Source organism: Gracilinanus agilis, chromosome 1, assembly GCF_016433145.1.
Source record: "Gracilinanus agilis isolate LMUSP501 chromosome 1, AgileGrace, whole genome shotgun sequence".
NCBI lineage: Eukaryota > Metazoa > Chordata > Mammalia > Didelphimorphia > Didelphidae > Gracilinanus > Gracilinanus agilis.
The window spans coordinates 173,308,900-173,332,122 of record NC_058130.1 but is presented as its reverse complement, the minus strand read 5'-3'; the positions used below and the strand labels follow the sequence as shown (position 1 = coordinate 173,332,122).

The 23,223-nt window shown below is 35.4% G+C and overlaps 1 protein-coding gene across 3 annotated transcripts in view; it reads right to left on the bottom strand.

The window, feature by feature from the left end:
• RBFOX1 (RNA binding fox-1 homolog 1) overlaps window positions 1-23,223 on the bottom strand; it is a 379,335-nt gene that overhangs the window by 154,028 nt on the left and 202,084 nt on the right. The gene's annotated exons all lie outside the window — the stretch shown is intronic.

Sequence of the window (23,223 nt, the reverse complement as noted above, 5' to 3'; positions counted from 1 at the left end):
CATTCCTAAAGACTCAAGTGCAAAATTTTGATACTAATATCTATAGTCTCTCTCCCTCCCAAAGTAATAAAGTGCCATCTACCTTTATATGGTATATATGTGGCTTTATATGAGCACTATAATGAAGATAATGATGAAGTAGAGACAGAAGATGTGTTATTAAGTATATATACACATTCAAGGCAATCCTTTAAAATATAATTCACTTACTATAGTGACCAGGGAAGGATGGATTGGCAGTTAGGACAAAGAGAGAGAGCAAGGAGAAAAGCAAAGGAATACCATTTGAAAAGGCTTCAAGAAGGAAGTCTTCTAGGTCAGGGGCTTTTTAACTTAGGCCCTAAAATATCTAAAGAGCTATTGGGATAACTGAATTTAACACAATTTGTTTTCTTTACAACTCTAAGTATGTTATTTTGTTTTATGTATTTAAATAAGGAATGTGTTTTAGATGACACAGTATCTTGCGCTATGCCTTGTAATAGATTTATGATCAAGAAAATGTTTGTTGTTTTGACTTGAAATATTCTGTTGAAAAGGAGTCTAATGGCTTTGCCTGACTGCCCAAAGAGGCTCCATGACAAAAAAAAAAAAAAAAAGTTTAGAATTTTTTTAATTTATTTTAATCCATTTATTAGAGAAGAGAAACGGTCCAAGATCTCATAGAAAGCAGATAACAAAGCCTGGACCTCCATTCTAATGTTTTCCCCCATGCTGCCTCCTACTATAGGAAAAATTGGATTAGATAGCATCTCAAGCATCTCTTCCCGTCTTATCACTTTTGCAGTGTTTTTTTTTCCCCAATGTTCATGGAAGTGGCTATAGGGTTGTAAATGGTGAAAAATCAAGATGGGATATATTACCTATATTCTAGCTGGTGTAGTTCAGTTGTGTCCAACTTTCTGTGGCCAAATTTTGGGGTTTTCTTGGCAAAGATACTAGAGTGGTTTGCCATTTCATTTTACAAATAAGGAATTATGGTAACCAAAGTTAAGTGACTTACTCAGGCTCATACAGGTAATAAGTGTCTGAGGTTAGATTTGAACTCATGAAGAAAGTCTTCCAGATTCTAAGCCCAATGCTTTATCTACTGCTCCATCTAGCTGACTTAATCATCCTGCCTTACTAGCACCACAAATAACAAAACAAAATGTACACATTTATAAGGAAATCTACATTTCCTCTAATAGTCCTTGTTATTTTCCTTTAGTCTCTTATAACTATCTGTAAGAATAAGAAAATCAAAATTCCATGCTCTCTGCATGAAAAATGAAATGCTATCGCTAAACTATAAACTCCAAAAACCTGTGCTAAATCATTTCAAAGACTGTTTTCTGATACGTTAATCATTTTTCATGACTGAATATTTGTTATCAACACTTCAAATGTATGGTGTGTAAAATAGAAAAAAGATGTTTTAATATTTACTACAATCCACAAGGCAAACTAGCATAGTAGATAAAGGGGCTGGCCTTAGTGTCTAGAACACATGAGTTCTAGTTCTAAATCCATCATTGATTAGCTGGGGTATTATAAATCACAATCTCAAAGAGCTACTCTAATACAGATTGCCAAAATGCATGGAGAAAAGGAGTCTTCATACCAGGAATTCCCTGAACTGATTAAAACACTAGATTAAAGCCTGCTGCCACCTTCTTCCCACTCCCTCAAAAAAAAATGCAAAAGCTATTTCTTTATGAACTGCTTATTTGCATTTCCTAAGGAAAATCTTGCTTGAAGTCCAGTCTGTCACACAGTGGCTTTATGACCTTGGACAAGTCACTTAGCCTCCTCACAGTTCTCTAGGCAACTCTTAAAGACTATTCATAGTTTTATATTAAAAAAGATATCTGATGACTCAAAGAAAGTGTCTCTTGAATTAGGAGGAGTTCCCTCATCTTGGAATGCTGGTATAGAATACCAATGAAATCATAGGTCCAGTCCAACATTACCTACATACTGTGTAGTCCTATTTATTGACTCTTTTCTCTAATTTAACTGATCCATATGTGATAGAGATCCCCAAAGCTGATTACATACATGATTGAATTCACTAAATACCACATTCTGACTGTGAAGAAATGGAAATGATAGCAATGAGGTGTCCAATTCATAAACTGCGTTTGAAAAATGATTAGGAAAACTGACACAATTATACACTTGTTGAGTTCATGGCCATTTATAAACAGACTTTGTAAGTCATCAGGATTCAGACTGAAAGGTGCTAATGCATCATTATGATCTAGCAGGTTGCTTCCTGAGTTTTACAGCATTTCACACTACATTAACCTTTTGTACCGCCGATATTTATGACCTCATAAGAAAGTATTTGTCAAGCTGAAAGCCAATATGCAGCCTTGTATTTGAGTCATCACTGTTTAGAAACAGTTCTCACTCCTTTGTTCCTGGAGAAGGAATACCAATCTGCATCTCTCCCTAGTTAGCAAAAATAACTAACAGAAATCTCAAATGGTCAGTGTCACCTGTGATTATTTCCAAGATACCTCAAATAAGCCCCCAAAACATTTTTTGAGCATATACTATGTGCAAGGCACTATGACATCTAAAAGACACTTCCTTATTCTCTGTCTCTCCCATACAGGCACGCAAAATCAGAGAGAACTGTCAAATATAGGCCATAAAATGTTCAGTTTTTAAATAAACATAATACTTAGTCTAACACAAAGTCCTAGCATTCTGATATTGAGAGATCTTAATAGAAGATAAGTTTTTTGAGGGCAAGAGGGGGGCACTATTTCATTTTTGTCTTTGTATACTTACCATCTAACACTGTTCTTGAAACATGAAAGATTCTTGCTGAATTTAAAAATGGATCAAAGGTGCATAGCGAAGAATCAGAATTGTCTACCAATCCGCCAATGGAGAATATACTAGAGAATAAATGTTCCATATCATCAAGGCAGAAATACAACTAAACAAACTTGTATTTCCCTGGCTCTTCAACTCTGAGGATAAGTTTTAGGCTTAACTCTCAGGTTAAAATTGATTCTTCCAATGTAAAGCAGTAAATGGGACTGTTGTTTTCACTGCATACCAAATAATTAACTAGGTGTCGACGAGCATCGACAAGCAATAAGCACTCTTCTGAAGGGTATAAGAAGAGTTTGTGAGGGGAGGGGAAAAAGAATTAGCACATAGGTTCTGATGTTTCACAGAATTATTGAGTAATCTCTATTTATGACATAAGAAAATGAAATCAAAACTTCCTATCCTTTGTTCAAGCCAGATACTTCCTTTTCTATTCTAGGAGCCTATGGAATCAGAAAAGTCTCGTTAGTCCTAAAAATTCGCTGTAACCTAATACAGGATTTGGAATACTACTACTGCAGCAGTTTTTATCCTTCTAAGTGTCATGAACCCTTTAGCAAGTCAAGTGAAGTCTATGAACCCCTTTCTCAGAATAAAACTTATAAAAGCAAAAGATAAAATATATAGGATAATGAAGTAAACCAATAATATTGAACAATTATCAAAATCTTTAAAAAAAATAAGTTAATGGATCCCTAGACTAAGAATCTTCATCTGAGAGATACTTTAACCAAGGAATGATTCATTCTATTTAAGGCATTCCCTTAAAGTATCTCAGTCAATACAATAATTAATGATAATAATAATAAACATTTGTAGAGCACTTTAAGATTTGCAAAGTACTTTACAGACATTATTTTGTTTTATCATCAGAAAAACTCTGGGAAGTGCTATTATTTCCTCCATTTTACAGGTGAGGAAACTGAGGCAGACAGAGTAGAGGGTTAAGTGACTTGCATATGGTTATTTAGTCTGTAAGTGTTAGTAATCAGATTTGAACTATAGGTCTAACACTATCCATTGTGTGATCTGTCTGATTTACAGAACTTCTACTTGCATCTATATAGCAATTTAAAATTCTTTAAAACATCACATGTCAACTAGAGGTAAAAGCACTTAATACCAGTAATATCAATGATAAGGTTAGGACTAGTAGAGAGTATAGAGTGCCAGGTCTGAGGTCAGGAAGTCTTATTTTCCCAAGTTCAATTCTTATTAGCTGTATGACCCTGGGCAAGTCATTTAACTCTCTCTGCTTTAGTTTCCTCATCTGTTAAATTATCTGGAGAAGGAAATGGCAAATCACTACAGTATCTTTGCCAAGAAAAACCCCAAACAGGGTCACAAACAGCTGAATACCACTTAAACAATTAAACAACAAAGAACCTACTACTCTTGCTACCAGTTATTTCAACTGAGGTATATATGTATATGAATAACTGTGTGTAAAAGTGAACCACTTAAATGATCAGGGGCATATTTACTATGTCTCCACTCAATAAGCTGTGGATTCTAACATATGCCACACAGTCAACCATTATGTACTTGCTGTAGCTTCAGAAGAATAAAGATTTTTTTCCCTTTGTGTTTCTGTAACTACGGCAATGGTTACAGTCTACATTGAAGAATACTTAATATCTTAATGTTACCGGCAATCTTCCCTTTAGCAGATATGTTTCTGAACAGTTACATACCAAACTGATTCTTATAATTAGATCTCTATCCTAAAAGTAATATTGCTATTTATGAAAATCCTATAATCCCTTCCTCAAAGCAAAGACTTCATTTGTAAAGCAAATAATCAATGCCACTTCACCTTACAATTTATCATTTTTAAGTCAAAAATTTTGCATTTAAATAGTGGCATTTTAGTAGATTTCCAAGAATAATAATAATAATAATAAAAAAAAAACATGACTTGCACATTCCCAGCTCTGTTTGTAATGGCATATCAAACTTAGCAAAATAAATACCAAGACTGCACGTTCCTTCAACAGCTCAATGACAAGGGCCTGAGACTACCCAAGTCCTCAAATCAAAATAAGATCACTTAGTCAGATTCCCCTTTTTTTCCAAGCCCAGGGCCAGGTCAGCCATCTCTCTGGCTTGGCCCTGGACCAGAGACTATCTGGATAGTGGCCAGGCTTACACCTAAAGAAAAGAAATACTTCTAAAAGAGGCAATGCTAATTCTGTGTCCAAAGTCCTTGAGACTAAGGGGCAGACCTGCCCTGGGGAGAGTGCTTTCTGAGGCAAATCTTTTTATAAGAACTCTCTCTTACCATTTTAATAACATTATCCAGATAAAATCAGTTGAAATGAACATGAAGGATAGACAAAAAAAAATGTTTTAATGTTAACAAAAACTGAAAGGTATCTAGAAAAGGAGAGGGACAGGAAATTGGTGCTAACTGGTAGAAGAACTGCGTTCTTTACTCTAGCCTTTCAAAGACTCCTCCAAGACTAAAAACAAGACCACTCTCCAGTAGATACTATGGTGGTGGATCCCATTGCATAAACCTTAGAAATAGTTCTGGGTAGGAGGATGGAGACAAAAATTAAAGAGAAGAAGAAATGAAGGGTCTTTGGGGGCTTTGGAAAGAGGAGAGACTAGTGATTGAGAATATCAATCTGAAAATATTTTTCAACAGTTTTGCTCTTATTGTTACTTTTTAAACTCCAAAACATGCTAGTTTCATTTGCATGAGGCAATGTAATAATTATAGCTGTGCAGAATATATACTGTGCACCCAGCCTAGCGGCTGAACATTTCTAATACTGGCATTCATTTCTAGGACCAAAGTGAATCTGTTCGCTGGCAGTATTTTTCCATTCCACCACGTACTACATAACTGCACTTTCTCATTTTCCAAAAACATGATAGAGGAGTTAGGAAATGCAGACAAAAGGAAGGAGAAGGGAGGGATAGGAAAAACAAAGCAGTGATTAATAAGTGAGGTTGGCAAGAATGAAGAACCCTTCTTGTATTGGAAACCACTGTCAAATAACTATGTAAAAAGGGAAAGAGAAAGAAGCATAAAGTAAGGAGGATTACCAACAGATCTACAAGACAACCATGGAAGGGGGATACGAAGTCTTTCTAGGTATTTACTGGTAAAACCTGAACTATGTTTAAATGGAATATGATGAAAAAATGCTTGTAATTATTTTATTTCCAAATCAAATACTTGCCTTGTATTTCTTATTTTCTTTTTCAGATTAGCTTGCTGTATTTTATTCGAACTTCTTGAAATGGTTTGCAGACATTTCTCATGAAAAAAGCCTGATGTTCAATCATTCTTCCTGTTTCTAAAACCAAAGCTAAAAGGTCACAAATGTGTTTCATGGACAATACCATTGCCTCTTAAATATAAAGATATTTTGCTTTTATTAGAACACACACGTCCCTAAAAAAGTGAGTCTAAGGCAAATTTCAAAAAAACCAAATCCCCAAAATGTCTTATATTGAAATGTTATATTTTTTTCCTAGGAAAAATGGTTTTGTCTCAAAACAAAATAAAAATCAAATGTAAGAATGAAGCAAGACTTAAACTTAAAGGAAAACTGATAAAATGTGAACGGTATTTCAAAAGAGTGACAAAATATATTACATCATGAAAATCTGAAATAACAGAAACTATGCATTCTTTAAGACTAGTTCCAAGTAAATGAGAAATGTTCTATCTGTGCTGCTAAATCCTATAAATTAGGTTTTGAATGAACCTCTCTAGGCAAAGATAAAAATACTTCTAAAAACCTCAGGTTAGCTTTTAAAAGGTATTTCATTTTGAAAAAAAAATAAAAGGAATTTAGTTTGTTTATTATTTCTTAATTGCCTCTTTATGCACTCTAGTTATGTTATTTAACATTTCAAATTCTTCCTTACCTTTCTGCTCATAAGATATCAGAATACCTGGCAAGCTTCATTTCTAAAATTAGCTATTAAATCTAGATTTTCTTCATAGAAGGTTTCCTTTAAATAGATTTTGCCTTTAGTCAGATGTTTAGGGTTTTAACATAACTCTTAAACTGGGGAAGTTTTATTTTAGAATTAATTAATAATAAAGCAATTTTCATAGAGACACAATGATTTATCTTACCTCTGCTTTTTAATAAAAGGAATAAAGACCTTAAGGGGATGAAAAAGGAATTATTCAAATTCCCACTCTTTTAAAGGACACCAGATACCTCCCCAAGTAGTCTTTGGTGCATTTGAAGAAATATTAAAATCTAAAAGATTCTTGTTAGTATTTTTTTTCAAGATGTTATTTTTATTTTCCAGGCTCAATGTAAATTCTCCCCTGACTTCCACATAAATGATACTTCTCTTGAGATCTAAAGAAAGAAATATATATATATATACACACACAAATAGCCTTTGTTCTATACAACTGGACCACCTACTCCTGCCACTCCCCTCCCGTCCTGTCCCTCTCACTAAACCCATATAAGACCCAGGTGGCCTTTGCAGCTCACCTTTGGTCATATCCAGAAAAAAAAAAATCACAGTCTTTGGCCACAGACTGAATACAAATTGCTACTGACCTACTAAATCAAATCTAAATTCCTGATTTGATTCTATGATTTCTTCCATGGTTTTGCCTCCATTCTACACCGCAAGGTTTGTCTCACACTATGCCAGGAATAATCTCTTCCTCACTATCCATACCTTCTAAAACTACATACATATTTTTTTGTTTGCCCAAATACTTCTTACCCTTTTCATGAAGCCATTTTTGATCCCTCTGTAAAGCATTATCTTTACCTTCTTTCACAACTCCCAACACTTAGTGTCGTTATTAAGAGTTCTTGAGGGGGACAGCTTGGTGGCTCAGTAGATTGAGAGCCAGGCCTAGAGATGAGAGGTCCTGGGTTCAAATATGGCCTCAGACATTTCCTAGCTATGTGACCATGGGCAAGTCACTTAACACCCATTGCCTAGCCCCTACCACTCTTCTGCCTTGAAACCAATACGTAGTATTGATTCTAAGATGGAAGGGTTTAAAAAATAATAATAATAAAGTTCTTGAAGTCTCCTTGTCCTGAAAAATCCAACCACCCCTGTGTTCTCCTTAGCCTGGAATATCCTTCAGTAAGGCTCACTCTTTTTCTTACAGGCAAATTTCTCTGTAAGCTGCCTTTTAGTGGAGGAGATCAGAATGGCCTTCATTCCCTTCCCAAATTGCAAAACTATGCTCTCATCCTGAGTATCTTTATCTGCTCACTTTTTCAGCTCCCTTTTATGTGTCATCTCCTCCCATTAGAAGGAAGGTCCTTGAGGACAGGGGTTATCTTTCTTTTTGCTTCTAATTATCTCCTCAGTTCTCAGCACAGTGCCTAACACACAGTAAGTTTTTAACAAAGGTTTGGTGAAAAATCACTTTTATACATATATGGATGAAGCGGTATAAACTAACCCTACAAAAGACATGTCAAGTTCAAATACTGACAAGGAAGGTAAAATACAATGTGGGGAAAAATTCCTTTAGCAAGATCATTCTGGAATATAGAGGATAACGAGGCTAACACAACTAAAGCTAAATGAACCATATTCAAAACTTAGAAGTTTCTCCTTGGAGTAACTGCTGACCCACACTCTAAACAAAGTTCTATGGCTTGATGTGCCAGGGTGCTGAGGAAAATAGCCTATCAACTGAATCAAAGCAAAGGTAGAGAATAGACAAAAATTAAATGAATGCAATTATTTAATTTGAGATTCTAGAATTTATTTTATCTTTGTTTTCCAACTACTCAAGTGTGTAAGCCTCACCTTCCCAACCAAACTATGCATGATAAAGGACAGTGAAGGTACTTTACAAGTCTTAGAAAGAGGGCAAGAAACACAGGAGGTATTCAACAAAAATCTTCTGAGGAGGAGCTGGTACTTAAATAGCATTTTAAGATCTTCATAGAGCTTTGCTAGCATTACCTCTATTATATTAAATTCACATCAATTTCTGAAAGTGAGTTTCACTATTGGTAACTATTAAAATTATTAATATGTAGTTTTATTATTGAGAACATTTATATAACCACTTAAGGATGACAAAGCATTTTTCTCAGGGCCTGTGAAGAAGTTGGTATAAATACTGTTATCATTTTCATTTTACCAAGAAGAAAAATGAGGCTTGGGAAACGTCGTATTTTCTAGGCTTACAGATTTGAGACTTACAAGAAACCTCCTCATTTTAATCCACTGATGTGGATATTCATTCACTTATACAGATTACTACCCATTCGGGTTTTCTCATCCTTTATGATTTTGGTCAAAGTTCTCCCATGACCAAAGATCTTCACAATCATTTCTCAACTGTCTAAGTTACTTTGGGATTTCTCTTACTGACTCTTTTGTCATGAACCAGGAAATCATTGCAAGGCTAGCTTCATCAGCCTGTAAATTCTTGTATTCTATCCCATCACTGTCTTCTGCCTCTCTGACAGAAGGGTAGAACCATGATGTCCAAACTTTCATTTAAGGAGAGAGCTCAGTTCATGCATCTCACCTCTGATCTGGCTGCATTACTTTCTCAGAATGACTTCTCCACCAATATCCCTCCCTTATTGATGTGCCAATTTATTATCTCTCACTCTTACTAGCCACATCCTTTTCTCCAATATTCTTTCCAATATTTCTTTAATAAGTCATTGTCAGAAATATGCAATATCATACAATCTCTGTATTCCTTCTGGATTACCTACAATTCTGAATTTTCAGATATTGAGAGAATCCATAATTAATAGCATCTTTTCAAAGCACTATTCTGTTAAAAGATAGATTTTTGCACTACACAGTAATTTGGGATTGTTAAAAACTTAGCATAGGTTCTTAAGTGTAGAATACCTACCTATGCTTTTCTTCTCATTCAATTCCAATCCTAAATAATATTAAAACTATTACAGAGGGCTGCTAGCTGGCTCAGTAGACTGAAAGATATGTCTTGGGATGCAGGGTCCTGGGTTCAAATTTGGCTTCAGAAGCTTGATGGCTAATTTTGGCCATTTCTACTCCTTGCAAAACTCTTACATGTTCTAAGTCTTTGTGACCAAGGTCATAGGCTATGCTTTTTCCAATCTGTTCCTGTTCCAAGGTTGTAATATTTCTTTCAAATTTTGGGGTAGTAGAGTCAGATGACAAATCATTAGCTTCAAGAGTAAATTCCTCTAGTTTGCTTTACTTGGGACTTTTCTCAGTAATCTTCAGTAGTTTTAGATCACCAGATTTAAAGTTTAAAAGGACTTTGGATATCATCTAATTCATTGGTTCTTATCAAGGGTATCCTTGAACTCTGATAGGAAAAAAAACCCTGTATTTTGGTTTCAACATAATTTGTAATCATTTAAATTTTATTGTCTTACAAACATTCTGTGAAGGGATCCATAAGCTTCACCAGACTACCAAAGACATCCATGACATTAAAAAAAAAAAATTAACAAACCCTGAGATAGCCCAAGTCCCTCACTATACAGGTGAAGGAACTGAGTCCACACAAGAAGTAAATAGCAGTGTTCTCCCCATTACATCACTGTCCTTTCTTATCCTTTCCTGGATTGTTATGATTAGTCAGCTTCCCAGTGACTTGATTCTCTTTAATCCTTGTCTTTTATCCCCAATCATACATTCAAGCTTCTTAACTTGACCTGTGTATCAGAATTGCCAAAACTAGCCAGATAAGACGAATAAAAAAAATTCAATAAACAGAACTTTTCCATTAGTTTTTTTTGATGTCTTAAACTCCAATCATAACCAGTATATATGAGACAGAACACAAGATACAGCAATAATATCAAAGAGGGCAGACTGAAAAAGCCCTCAAGTGATCATGTCCTGTAGATTCACCCACTAAGTGTACCAGTATACATGTCATACTAGAAAACCTATTTCAGGGAAAGAGATTTTCATAAAATTTCTCCAGAAATTAATTCTGAAGTTCTTCCTAAAATCTGCCTATCTCCTCTTTACTGCCACTTCAACATATTTCATTCCAATTTATCTGAGCTACTTTAGTCATAGAATTTTGGAATTAGAAATGATCTGAGAGATCAGCTAGTCCTGTTTTCCACCTGAAAATCTCCCCACCAAAAAAAAAAAAACAAACAAAAAAACACACACATTTTTGAAAGTGGCTATCTAGTCTTCCTGGAACACTTTCAGTGAATCGGACTTTTTTTTTAGTCATTTTAGTCATGTCTGTCTCTTCATGACCTCATTTAGTAAAGAGCTTATTACAGGACAAAGTGGTTCATTCCACTACAAAGTGTCTCTAAATGTGAGTGAATTCCTTCTCATATCAAGCCAAAATCTATTCTTCATAATTTCCAACCAGAATTGTAAAAAAAAAGAAAATAAAATAGAACAAAAAAATAAGCTTCATTCTTTTTTCACATAATAGCACTTCAAAATTTTGAGACATCTATCATATTCTCATAAGTCATCTCCTCTGTAGGCTAACCAATTTTCTACAATTTTGGTTTCAAGCCTTTTTACTATGCCAGTTATCTTCTTCACATGCTCTAGTTTTATTTTTTTGCCTGACTATGTAAATTTTTTAAATGTGTTTGTTATATTAAAATTCTCAGGTAAAATTCTCATGCTCCAGTTTATTAACCCTCCTTTTAAAATATAGCACCCCAAAACCGGGAGAACATTGTACACAATAACAACAATATTGTATGATGATCAACTGTGAAGACTTGGCTACTCTCAGCAAAGCAATGATCTAGGAAAATCCTGAAAGATTTATGACGGGAAATATTATCTACCTCCAGAGAAAGAACTGCTTGGGCCGGATGGATGTGGATCAAAGCATACTATCTTTCACATCAATGTATCTATGTTTTTATTTTGGGATTTGGGTTATGTAGGAGAATGCATTTACAACCATGACCAATATGGAATTGTTGTGTTTTGCATGATAATAAAAATAAAATAAAATACAACACCCTGAAGTGTACACAATATCCTAATAATGGAATGGCTTGATCAGTGAAAATAGCAACGGGATTATTACCTGCTGTGTTTTAGGCATTAAATCAATTCAGTCTAAAGTAGCATTGGCTTCTGAGATAGATATATCAAAAATTAAGTGAGCAGTCAACTAAGATGCCTAATCTTCTCCTTCCCCTATTAATTCTGGTCTATTGAAAAACAACTTGGTAAAGTGGACAGAGCTAACTTTGAACTCAGAAAGACCTACAAAATATGGCTATGTAACTCCAAGCAAGTCCCTTAATAACTCATTGCCTAAAGGCAACTCTCTAAACTTGCAAATTTCGCACTTTAGTAGGGAGAGCTCCTCATGGAGAAAGGAATTCTCCACAATAATGAAATAATAAGCTTTACTCCCACTGTCTAACACACCTCTCCTCCTATCTTGTATTTGGGGCAGTTTTCTTTTTCTTTTTCTTTTTCCTTCTTTTTTTGGGGGGGGGGCTTAACTTTAGGACTTTTCTACATCTTATTTTGATGGATTCAGTGTCTAAAAATACTTTTATTTTCTACCAGAATGGTACTTTAAGATTCTGGTAAATGAGATCTTGAAAACAGATAGGATGTAAATAAAACTTACCTGGGCCACTTAATTTGAGTGAGTAAAAACTCAAATATTGGTGAAGACAGAGGTCAAGAGGCATAGAATTGAAAGGAAGCCATGAAAAAGACAAGTCCAACAACATGGAGCTGGCCCAAGGCAATAATAGGAAATTCAATTTGAGAACTGCTGTTTGCAAAGCAATCCAATACATTATAATATGTGCATTATTATTGTATTATATTGAGTAATATCACATTTAAGTAGATTTCATAGCATCATATCAGTGCACAAGGGAATAGAAAAGTGGTTAATAAAACACAGAAGTACAATTTCCTTTCAGTGTTAGTTATGTGCCTATTATACTCAGAGAATAATAATCAGTAGTCCACTTAGTTTGACTTGGGAAGTATAGGAGCAGTAATTACTTCTTATATACTATGTCATTAATAAGGAGTTAGGCTTAACACTAGGTAACTTTGGATACTCTGAAAATCTATAGAACTCAGTGTCCAGTTAAGATAATGAAAATGATGGCATTTCCTTAGAAAAACACATCATTTCAAAAAATAAGGCATGTACAATATTGTATCACGTGTGTTCCCAAAGTTATTTTTATAATGCAATTTATAATTTGTTCACTATGTTTTCTCCCACTCTTACATTTTCCAGAAACTTGTGATTCTCTAATTTTTTTCCTATATAACTCTTCTGGACAACTACTGGGATACAAGGAGCAGTGAAGAGCTCTATATAATATTTGGTCAGAACAATTAAAGAACCACCAGTAATGTCATTTATGAAAGTAAGATGAAGAGCATTTAAGATTTGTAGTCCTTGAATTGTTCTTAGCAGGTCTTCAAAGGGAAACTGGAATAGAATTATGAATTATATTCCCATTTGCGGTAGCAGGGGTCCTAAGAGTCTCCCATATACAATAAGGTAGAAACTCAAGTGTGAACTTTTCATCTATATAACACTTTTCATTTTCCCAATATTGGTGGTATTCGCTAAAACAGAGGAGGGGAAATGAAACCAATAAATACAACATTGATTCTGGAACATCAAGAAAACATCACAAGAATGCTAATACCAATCTGTAGCAGCCCAGATTTAGAGTTAGTAAAAAACAAAGCTTAATTTATGATCAGTGAAACCTCTGCTTTTTCATGACTGGATCACAAGATATGATGAATTCTCTATTTGAGGCTCCAAAGAAGTATAATATTAAAATTCATAAAGACAAAGAGATCAAGGATCAAGAGGAGGTAAATTAATTCATTAAAACCTAGTAGTTACATAGATAAATGAAATATACTTGAATGAGGTACTGCACAACTGGGTAGAGTAAGAAGAAAGATAGGACTTGATAAAGGCAAGCAGTCTCAATGAAAAGAGCTATGAAAAAATTAAAGGAGGAATCAGGGACAAGAAGAAGAGACTGAAGAAGAGCACTGAAATTAGAGGAAGAGTTCAATTAAGGTCCTACTACTTAGCTCCTTAGAAACCTCAGACAGTTTGTGGCAATTCTGTATCTCGGTGTCTTATATATGAAATGAGGGTGTTGAACTAAGTGATCTCTATCATGACATCCAGCTCTGAATTTCATGATCTTACACAGAATTTTTTTTGAGGCCTCACAGGGAAGATAATGGAGGAGAAGGAGAGTCAAAATTTCCAAAGCTCAATCATTTTAGCCTTCCTCCTATCTTCTGTTTCCATTCATCTTTAGTTCTATAGGTAACAGAAACTAATCTTTAAATGTTAGAGCTAAGTCATAATCATTTGGATTAAATGAAAAGGTAAACAGGAGTCCTTTGGTTCTCAGGTAGTTAAATTTATTTTCCTTCTGTATTTCCTCAAAATACTCTTCAATTGCAAGTAAGAACAATCTCTGGGGCTCTCCTCTCCTAAGATTTCCCTATCCTCTCTTTCCTCACATAACTATGAGACTAATGTCACACAGAGACATTGCCCAGGAACCATCGACAACTCCTTATATAATTGCTAACCCAACTTTCACTTGTGAGCCAATTACAGGAAAGGCACAAAAAAAAATCATGTCAGTTGTGCATTGTTGCTACTACCTCTTTTCTTAGTCAAAATGGAAGTTAATTCCCTTCCAAAAAAGTCTAGAGAACAATCTATTTAAATTATAGTGTTAGAATGTGAAGCAAAGATGCATAAGTCAAATACAATTTGGGTTATAATTAGCTATTTCATTGTAGCAAGTTTCTCTGGGAAATCCAGGCTCCTTTTAGTCAGCACATCGAATGGCTTCAAGTTTTTTTTTCCCCATTTTTTCTTTAAGGATTCAAAAGTCCATATGCAGCAAGATATTGGAGACCACAGTTAGGACAATGAGAAAAATGGCCAGTAATGAGGCGCTATAGAGACACAAAGTAAATTGAGGGGGAGAATTATTCAGAGAATTACCAAGGTGGTATGTTTTTGTTAATAAGGGTAATAATGAAGTGAGAGAATTTATCCTGGATTCATGCTATTCATGCTAGTCACTGTTTATGGTGATATAGAACTTTTTGAAACCATTAACTTTTGTTATATGTTTTAAGCCTTCTCTAAATCACATGAAAAGATACAATTTCTGTCTATCATCTATCCCTCTTCCTTTTTAAGTAGAGCTATATTAATATTATGTGGCTTGATTTAATTAGTTATGCTTAATCATAAATCACTAATAAAGTTTTTGGGAAGCCAGATTTTTAACTTCTGAAATAGAACTGGAATATGCAGGACAAAAAAAAAAAACACTGACATACAATCTGGTTAGTTTGAATTAGTCCAAATTCATTTCAAACTCATTTCATGGGAGGCAATCTAGGAGGGCATATTTACAGAAAAAAGACATTAAGCACCCTTAAAATTCAGTTCTTCAAGTTATGGTACCCTCTATTCCCTGCCACTGAGCTCTAGTAACTTCCTTTCCCAAGTCTAAAAAAGATTCCCTTGAGGTGCTTCAACTCCAAGAAAGATGAAAGATCTGAACAATATCCTTATTGAATCTATGGGCAAACTATCTCATCAAGGAAGTCATCTGGAAAGAGTAAAAAGTACTCTGGTAAGTTCACCAGGAGGGTGCCCACTGTAGACAAACAGAGCATTGGTTCTAATTTCTCCAAAGGCTACAATTTGACTAGTCGGCTGTCTCAGAGGCCCTGCCTTGCTTGGTAGACTGAAATAAAGAAAGATCCCTTGTAAAAGCATTTTGTTCCAGGAGTAGTTAGCACTGGGGATGTCTATAATATACAATACTATTGAATCAGCACACACTGGCAAAATAACCAGAACTAGCAGTCTATTATTTAAATGAAATAAATATAGTTCCTGGAGTTGTAGAAGCATTATTAAGAACCAAGCACAAAAGAGGCTAAGAAAGCTGCATAGAATTGCACATCCCAATGTAGTCTAAAGGGTAGTGATATCTAAACTTTACCCACCTCAAGAAAATTCTATGGTCAATGAATCTTAGGAATATTTACTGGACCTAAGCTATAGGGATAATGAATAATTAAAAAGGGGCTAGATTCAGTTTCCATCCCAAAGGGGTGCAGATGCTATGGGTTTTATTTATTTGAAGTAAAACAAACTTCCATTCTCTCCTAAAGCCTTAAAGTCTATTTGATTCACCTAAATGTCAGGTTGGAAGAGACCTCTGGCCATTGAGTCTAATCCACACCTGAACAAGTTTTCCCTTGTCAAGATACTCAAGCTTTTTTCTGAAAACTTCAAATGAGAAAAAGCCCACACTTGTACACCAACAAGGACTCCATCACACTTTGGGATAGTTCTACTTTTTGGAGGTTTTTCCATTCCTTCCAGTCTCTGTTGATAACTGCAAATTCCACCCACTGCTATTAGTTCTGTCCTCTGGGTACAAGACAAGTCTAACTCCTCTTCTACCTGATGGTTTCTCAATTACTTACCTGAAGCCAATAATAATCCTCCCCAATCCTCTGTCTTTTTCAGGCTATGATCGTTCCCACACTCGTTATCTCTTCTCATCCCTAGTTTCTTCCATAGATCAGCATGACACTGAGGTCCTTCGCCAATCTGGCCATCCCGCTTTGGATACTCTTTGTCCTTTGAATACTCAAAGTCCTTCCTAAAGATGTTCCCAGAACCTAACACAACAGTGTAGATATAGTCTGAACAGAACAGAATACCTCATGATTGTTGTTCCCTTGTCTGTTTATTATGTTTTTTCTTAAAGCAGTCTAAGATTTTATTAGCTTTCACTTATGTAGTAGAAGAAAGCATGATAATCATTTGGAAATGAGGCAACAAGTTGCCAAAATTTCTTCTTTCAGGAAATTTCAAGAGTTTATAGGTCTGTCTGAGGAAGAAGGTAGCCTGGAAGACACCAGGAAGTGTTGAGGACACCCTGTTTGAAAACAGTTCCTAAAAATAGTACATTCAACTATTAATAATTTGAAAATATATATAATATTTTATAAAAGGACAGTGAATCCAGAATGGTGAGAGATCTGGAACATTTTTACGATAATTTTTAAAACTAATTTAAAATATTGGTTATTATTTTATCATTAAAACAATTAAAGGAAATAGGAATGTTTAGCTGAACATGGAAATTTTTAGCAGGGAATATCATAGCTGTCTTTTACTATTTGAAGGAATATTTCACAGAAATGGAAACAGTTCTATGTTGCTACATAAAGCAGAAGTTTCTAACAATAACAGTTTCCTAACAATAGAAAAGGGTATCTTGTGAAGTAATGAACTTCCTATCACTACAGATATTTAAAGGCTAAAAGTCTCTTAGCAATGTTGCAGAGATAGTTCCTATACTGAATGGAAAGATTTCAGCAGACTTCTTTTCAAATCGAAGGTTTAATCTTTGTAACTCCATACTCCAATATATATTACTTTGATATGCTTGCTATCCTAACAGCTAACTGAGATAAGTGGAATTGATAAAATGAGGGTTTTGAATATGTATGTGAAGGTTGTCAATGCTTGTAGAAGAAGAACATCATTTAATTAGAATCTGTATCAAAATTCTATTTTTTAACTTCCCTATAGAATATCTTTTAAGGATAATAAACGTACTGGATAATATATATTTCCCAATGGAATAAGATGATAGACCTATTGGAGAAGATGGGGTAAAGTCATAGGTTGGAAGGTTGGGGTTTGACTATGAAAATGAGATTTACGAATTCTCCTAAGTGTAGTTGGGGATCCTTAAAGAAGGAAACACACATTATGTAAATTTGCTCTGGAGTACATATCTAACACTGAGAAATGAATGATAGAACTTTTTAAACTTCCCCTTGGATAATATGACTCCACAGAGTCCTTTTCCAAAGTTCCTTTTCTTTGAAAGAAAGTTAAACGAGGGAATGATTCTCTTCCTCCCAACCCAGACACAAAGTCATGCCCCTAAATGTCACCTAGATCCAACAAGGACTCCAAAATGAGTAGAATAATATTGGATTGAAAGTAAGCAGAGTTGGGGTCTAGGTCCTGCTCTTGTAATTATGGTCAAATAACTCCAGTTTCTTCAATCTGTTAAAAAAGGGCAACCGTATAAGGGCAGACAGGGTGATTTCCTCTTTACCTCCAAAATTCATAAATTGCTCTGGTCTGTTAGCTGTGTTGTTACTAGATCCTCAAGCTAATAGGAGCTGCCATATTATCCCCTCAGTCAGAATCCTACCACTATTCAGAGTTCATGCAAAATTCATTCCCAGAAGCAAAGATATATGTTGTGGTACAACATGATGGCTGGAGATATAAGACTAGTAATTTCACCCATGTGTGGAAATTCTAAGTATATAAATGTTCTCTTCAGTATAGATTAACAGACTATAGGTTGTATTCTTGAAGAGTTTTACAGAAAACTCAGAGGATAAATAACTCACCCATGGTCAGACAGTTAGTATAGGTCAGAAACCTCATTCTAAACGATTCTAAGTCCTCTCACTAGAACCCTGCTGACTTTCATATATGTTATGTGTGTGTATGTAATTTATTTTTAGCATTACAGATCAGTCAGTAGTTCCCAAAGTGTGGTTTAGAGGATCCATGAGGCCAAAATCATTTTCATAATAATAAGCTATCTTAATTTTTAATATGGTATATATTGATAACTCTAACCCATATAAACAAAAGCTTGGGGAACTGGGAGGCGGTAATGTCCTCAATAATTTTAAAAGCGTAAAGGAGTCCAGACTTCAAAATGTGAGAATATGGCTAATGATAGATCCAGATACTTTTTTTTTCTCCCTACTGGACCTATTATATCATCAGTGAGGAACTTCTTCTACCAAATAGCACCCTATTTGTAAATTAAAATCTTAAAATGTTGCCAGGACACCATGAAATTAAGTGTTTTATCTGGAGTACAGTTAAAATATATCTTGGCCAGGTTTTGAATCCAAGTTTCCCTGAGAACTGAAAGCATGTGACCTATCTAAGCTCTTTTTAGACTATGCAAAGAACAAAGTAGATGGCCCAGTAGATGGAACACTGGACCTGATTTCAAAAGTGACCTCAGACACTTAATAGTTAATAGACTTTGGACAAGTAACTTAATCTCTGTCTTGTACAGAAGCAAAATATTCTGGAATGCAAAACTCTTCATGATCAGTCCCCTCCTAATTTTCTAGGCTCCTTACATCTCACTCCCTACCACATATTCTTTTGTCCAGTGACACTGGCCTCCCATCTATTCAAAAAACAAGTTCTTGTCTCTAAGCTTTGGGAATTTTCTTTGGCTTTCCTCCATGCCTGAAATGTTCTCCTACTTTGACTACTGACCTCCTTGGCTTCCTTCAAGTCCAAACTTAAATCTCACCTTCCACAGGAGGCCTTCCCCACTTCTCTCAATTGTCTTCTCTCTCTTAATTTTTTCCTATTTATTCTATAGATAGTTTGATTTGCATGTTTTCCCTCACATTTGATCACAAACTCCTTGAAGGCAAGCAAGGTCTTTTGCCTCTTTTTTGTATTCCCAACACTGAGTACACTTAATAAATGTTTATAGATTGATTGGCCAAATGAGATAATAACTGGAAAGCACTTAGCACAGTGTCTGGAACATAGTAAGTGCTATGTAAATGTTAGTTGTTGGTATTTTTTATTATTTTAATGTCCTTAGAGGAAAGCATGTTCAGGCAGCAAATGAGATCAGAATCATTCTGAAGAAATGTAAGCTCATAATTTTATTAAGAGAGATTTGGGGAATCTGGCCTCAGCTGTGTGACCCTGGGCAAGTCACTTGACCCCCATTGCCTACCCTTACCACTCTTCTGCCTTGGAGCCAATACACAGTATTGACTCCAAGACGGAAGGTAAGGGTTTTAATTAAGAGAGAAAGAGAGAGAGAGAGAGAAATATTTGGGGGCAGAAGGAGTGAGGATGGGGGAAAATAAGTAGGACATTTTGGGGACTTTTTTTGGCAGAAAGGGAGAATTTGTACTGGGTAGAGTAAGAAAGAGATATAAAAGTAGATGGAGGCGAGACTGGTATAGTTTTTTTTTTGTTGTTTTTTTTCTTAACCCTTGTACTTCGGTGTATTGTCTCATAGGTGGAAGAATGGTAAGGGTGGGCAATGGGGGTCAAGTGACTTGCCCAGGGTCACACAGCTGGGAAGTGGCTGAGGCCGGGTTTGAAGAGACTGGTATAGTTTTTAAAAAGTACTTTAGAACTCAGAAGACTTAGCTTTAAACTTTATCACTAGTTTTGTAACTGGACAAGTTACCTCACTTTCTTCAGCCTCAGTTTTTAAAATGGGGATGGGGGTTGATAATATTTTTCTACCTACCTCATAGGCCAATGGTAGAACCCTAAATGTTTTGAAATTAAAATTCTATTTCCCAAAGTAGGTTTGAAAAACTATAATCAAACTAATCTGTTTTAAGTAATTAATCACAGCTTCCAAAGTGGGTGAAAATGAAAGTGAAAGAGAAGGCCTCAAGAATCATTTTAAGAAATAAAAATAATCAGTAAAAATAGTAAGAATAATAGCTAGCATTTACAGAGTGCTTTATGATTTGCAAAGCACTTAGCTTACGTTATCTCACCTGGGACGCAGCATAATATCAGTAAGATTGCTCAGCCAGGTGAAATAAAGATGCCATGAGGAACACATACCGTACAGTACAAAAGCCAACCCACAGGAATGAGGAATTTCCCGGCTCATCTTTTCAAGGAACCTGCAGATGTGCCCTCAATCACATTTCCCCAGGTCAGATGCCAGCCATCTAAGTCATTAGATGAGATCCAGTCTATCTCTTTGCACTTGAAGATTCATGTGAATTATAAGCCTTTCTCCATTTACAGGAGTGTGCGCCACACAACTGGCACAAAAGAAAACAATAAGACTTTTTTTTCCTCTGCCTCAACATTAACTTCTCCCATAAATAAAAAAAGAAGAAACAAAAGAAAAGAGAATACCGTATCATCTTGAAGGAGTTAATGCAGCTGCCAGAGATGTCTAACACCATAGCAGGGAGTGAATAGCTAAAATACAGGAAGAGTCTGGCTCATTAAAGGCATGTTCTCAAAGGCCACGGAGCATTTTGCTGTTGTGCCTATCTCTAGGACACCCTTGTTGGCTCCCATTAGGAGTGTACGAATCTGATGGGAAGGTTGCGGGAGACTTTCAGCAGATTGCAGAGGTGTTAAAAATAGATGTTAAGTTGCTAGTGGAGATACCTGGCGAATTCTCTACTTGCAAATTTCTAATTATAATATGTCAAGAGTAAAATACCTTGTCAGGAGTAGTATATAATATATAATAGTATTGGCTCTGTCAGCAAACTGATGCATGATATTTTTGAGCCCTACTTTAAATCTGAATTCAGCAGAAAATGTCCTGTAGGGAACAATCTTGGCCCTTGGGGATTTGCCTGGATGACCTAATAAGTTCTCCCAGCCTTTACTTTTCAGATGCCGTGGTAGCTCTGGGTATATTCAGACTCCCATTATAGATGCACTATGCTATGTGTTAAATTGTATGCATGCATTGTGTGCAGTTGGAACACTAGAAAATATGTAGTCACATCATATGGGTGATTTTTCTTTCTTACTTCCTCCTGCTATTAGTTTTTCAAACTTGTCTAATGGGCTCCACTGTAACAAATTGAGCATTTGCACTGAGAGTGGCACTAGGTCCTATGCTCACAAGTTTAGGAAAACATTAAGCATGCCCAATGTATGTACTCTAACCCATTTAAGACACAATGGTGGCCAGCTCCTATAAACCTTCCCTTGCTGCCCCTGAAGCAGAGAGAATCTTGGGTTGAATAGGCTGTACAGGGAATTTATTCTATTCCTATATTTATATTCTATGGAAGAGTCAAATCCTGGAATAGCTATCTCTCTGAGGTCACAGGTGGAATTAAAGGGAGGTAGATACATCAGAATCCTTTCTCTTGGCTATAGAGTCATAGTAACAGAGTGAGAAAGATCCTAGAAAAAATGCAATCCCAGCCCCTCATTCTATAAATTAGAAAACTGAGATTGAGAGAAGTTAAATAGTTTGTCAGGTCTCATAGGAAGCAGAAGAGGATTTAAACCAAGGTCTTCTGACTCCGTTTCCATGATTTCTACTATATTGCGCTACCTCAAACAATAGAAACTTGTGACAGAAAGAAAAGAAATGGAATCATGAAGAAACGGGACACCTCCCCTTTGAAACAAATAATTAATTTGTCTTACCTTTTGTTTTTGTAACATATTCACTCCTGAAAATATCTCTTCTTTCCTTCCATGCTTTTCATTGTATCTCTGCCACTTTGTACAGTGCATGGCAGACAGAAGAAGCTTAATAAATGTTTATTAACTGGCTGGCCCTATTCAGCTAGCCACTCCTTATAAGAAAGTTTTTTACAAGAAAGAGTGGGGGAAAAGTAGTTTAGCAAAATTAACAACCAAACCCTACACCGACTCTAACAGTATATCTAATACTACAAATTCATGGTCTTTCACCGATGTAATAAAGGAAAGGAAAACATTTTATTTTTAAGGAAAAAAAATTAATTCCATCTTATAACTTTCTATAGTATTCATTTTCTTTAAATTTTCCACCTTTCATATTCCCATTGTACTATCTGCTCTTCTAACACAATACATATTTCACAGTCCATGATGATCTTTTTTATTTTAATTATTACAATATTTCAGTTTTGTCCCAGACTTTAAACCTTACAACCCTTTATTGTTTGTTCTCTACTGGCTTTGGTATGTCTATCTCATCTTCCCTTTTGAATAGCAAACTCTTCAAGTCTGGGTAGCATTCCTTCAACTTCCTTCCCCCAAACCCCAATCAATAGCCCTCAAAGCATGAGGCTGGACATAAAATGTGTATTTACTAATTACTTGCTGATATAACCTTATTCTATCCCTAATCTTGGACCTTTCTTGCCACCACTAGCTCAAGTAGCTTGAGTAAAACTAATGAATGCATTCAAAAATCTCATTCATGTATTTTTTAACCACTTGCAGGCAAAATAGAAAAGTAATGATTTTTAAATCAGAAAGGCTACTAATGAGCCCGAAGAAATGAAGATAATTCCAAGGCAAAATGATGTTGACCCCAATTGGATATTTCCAAGTACAAAACGTAATGTATATTTTATCCTCCAATCAAAAAGGCCACAAATGCTACTACCAAAGAAGTGAAGACACTTTCTGTCCAAAATGTTCTCTAATAGAGAACACTAATCTCTCTAAAAGGTCAATAATGCTACCAAAGAAATTAGGATTTCAAGACAAAATGATGTTAATTCTTAATTGGATATGGTTCCAAGTACAGTGATCAGGGTGTTTTTATTTCCAGAACAAAGAAATGAGGAGAAAGAAAGCAAATGCTTTGGTTCAAG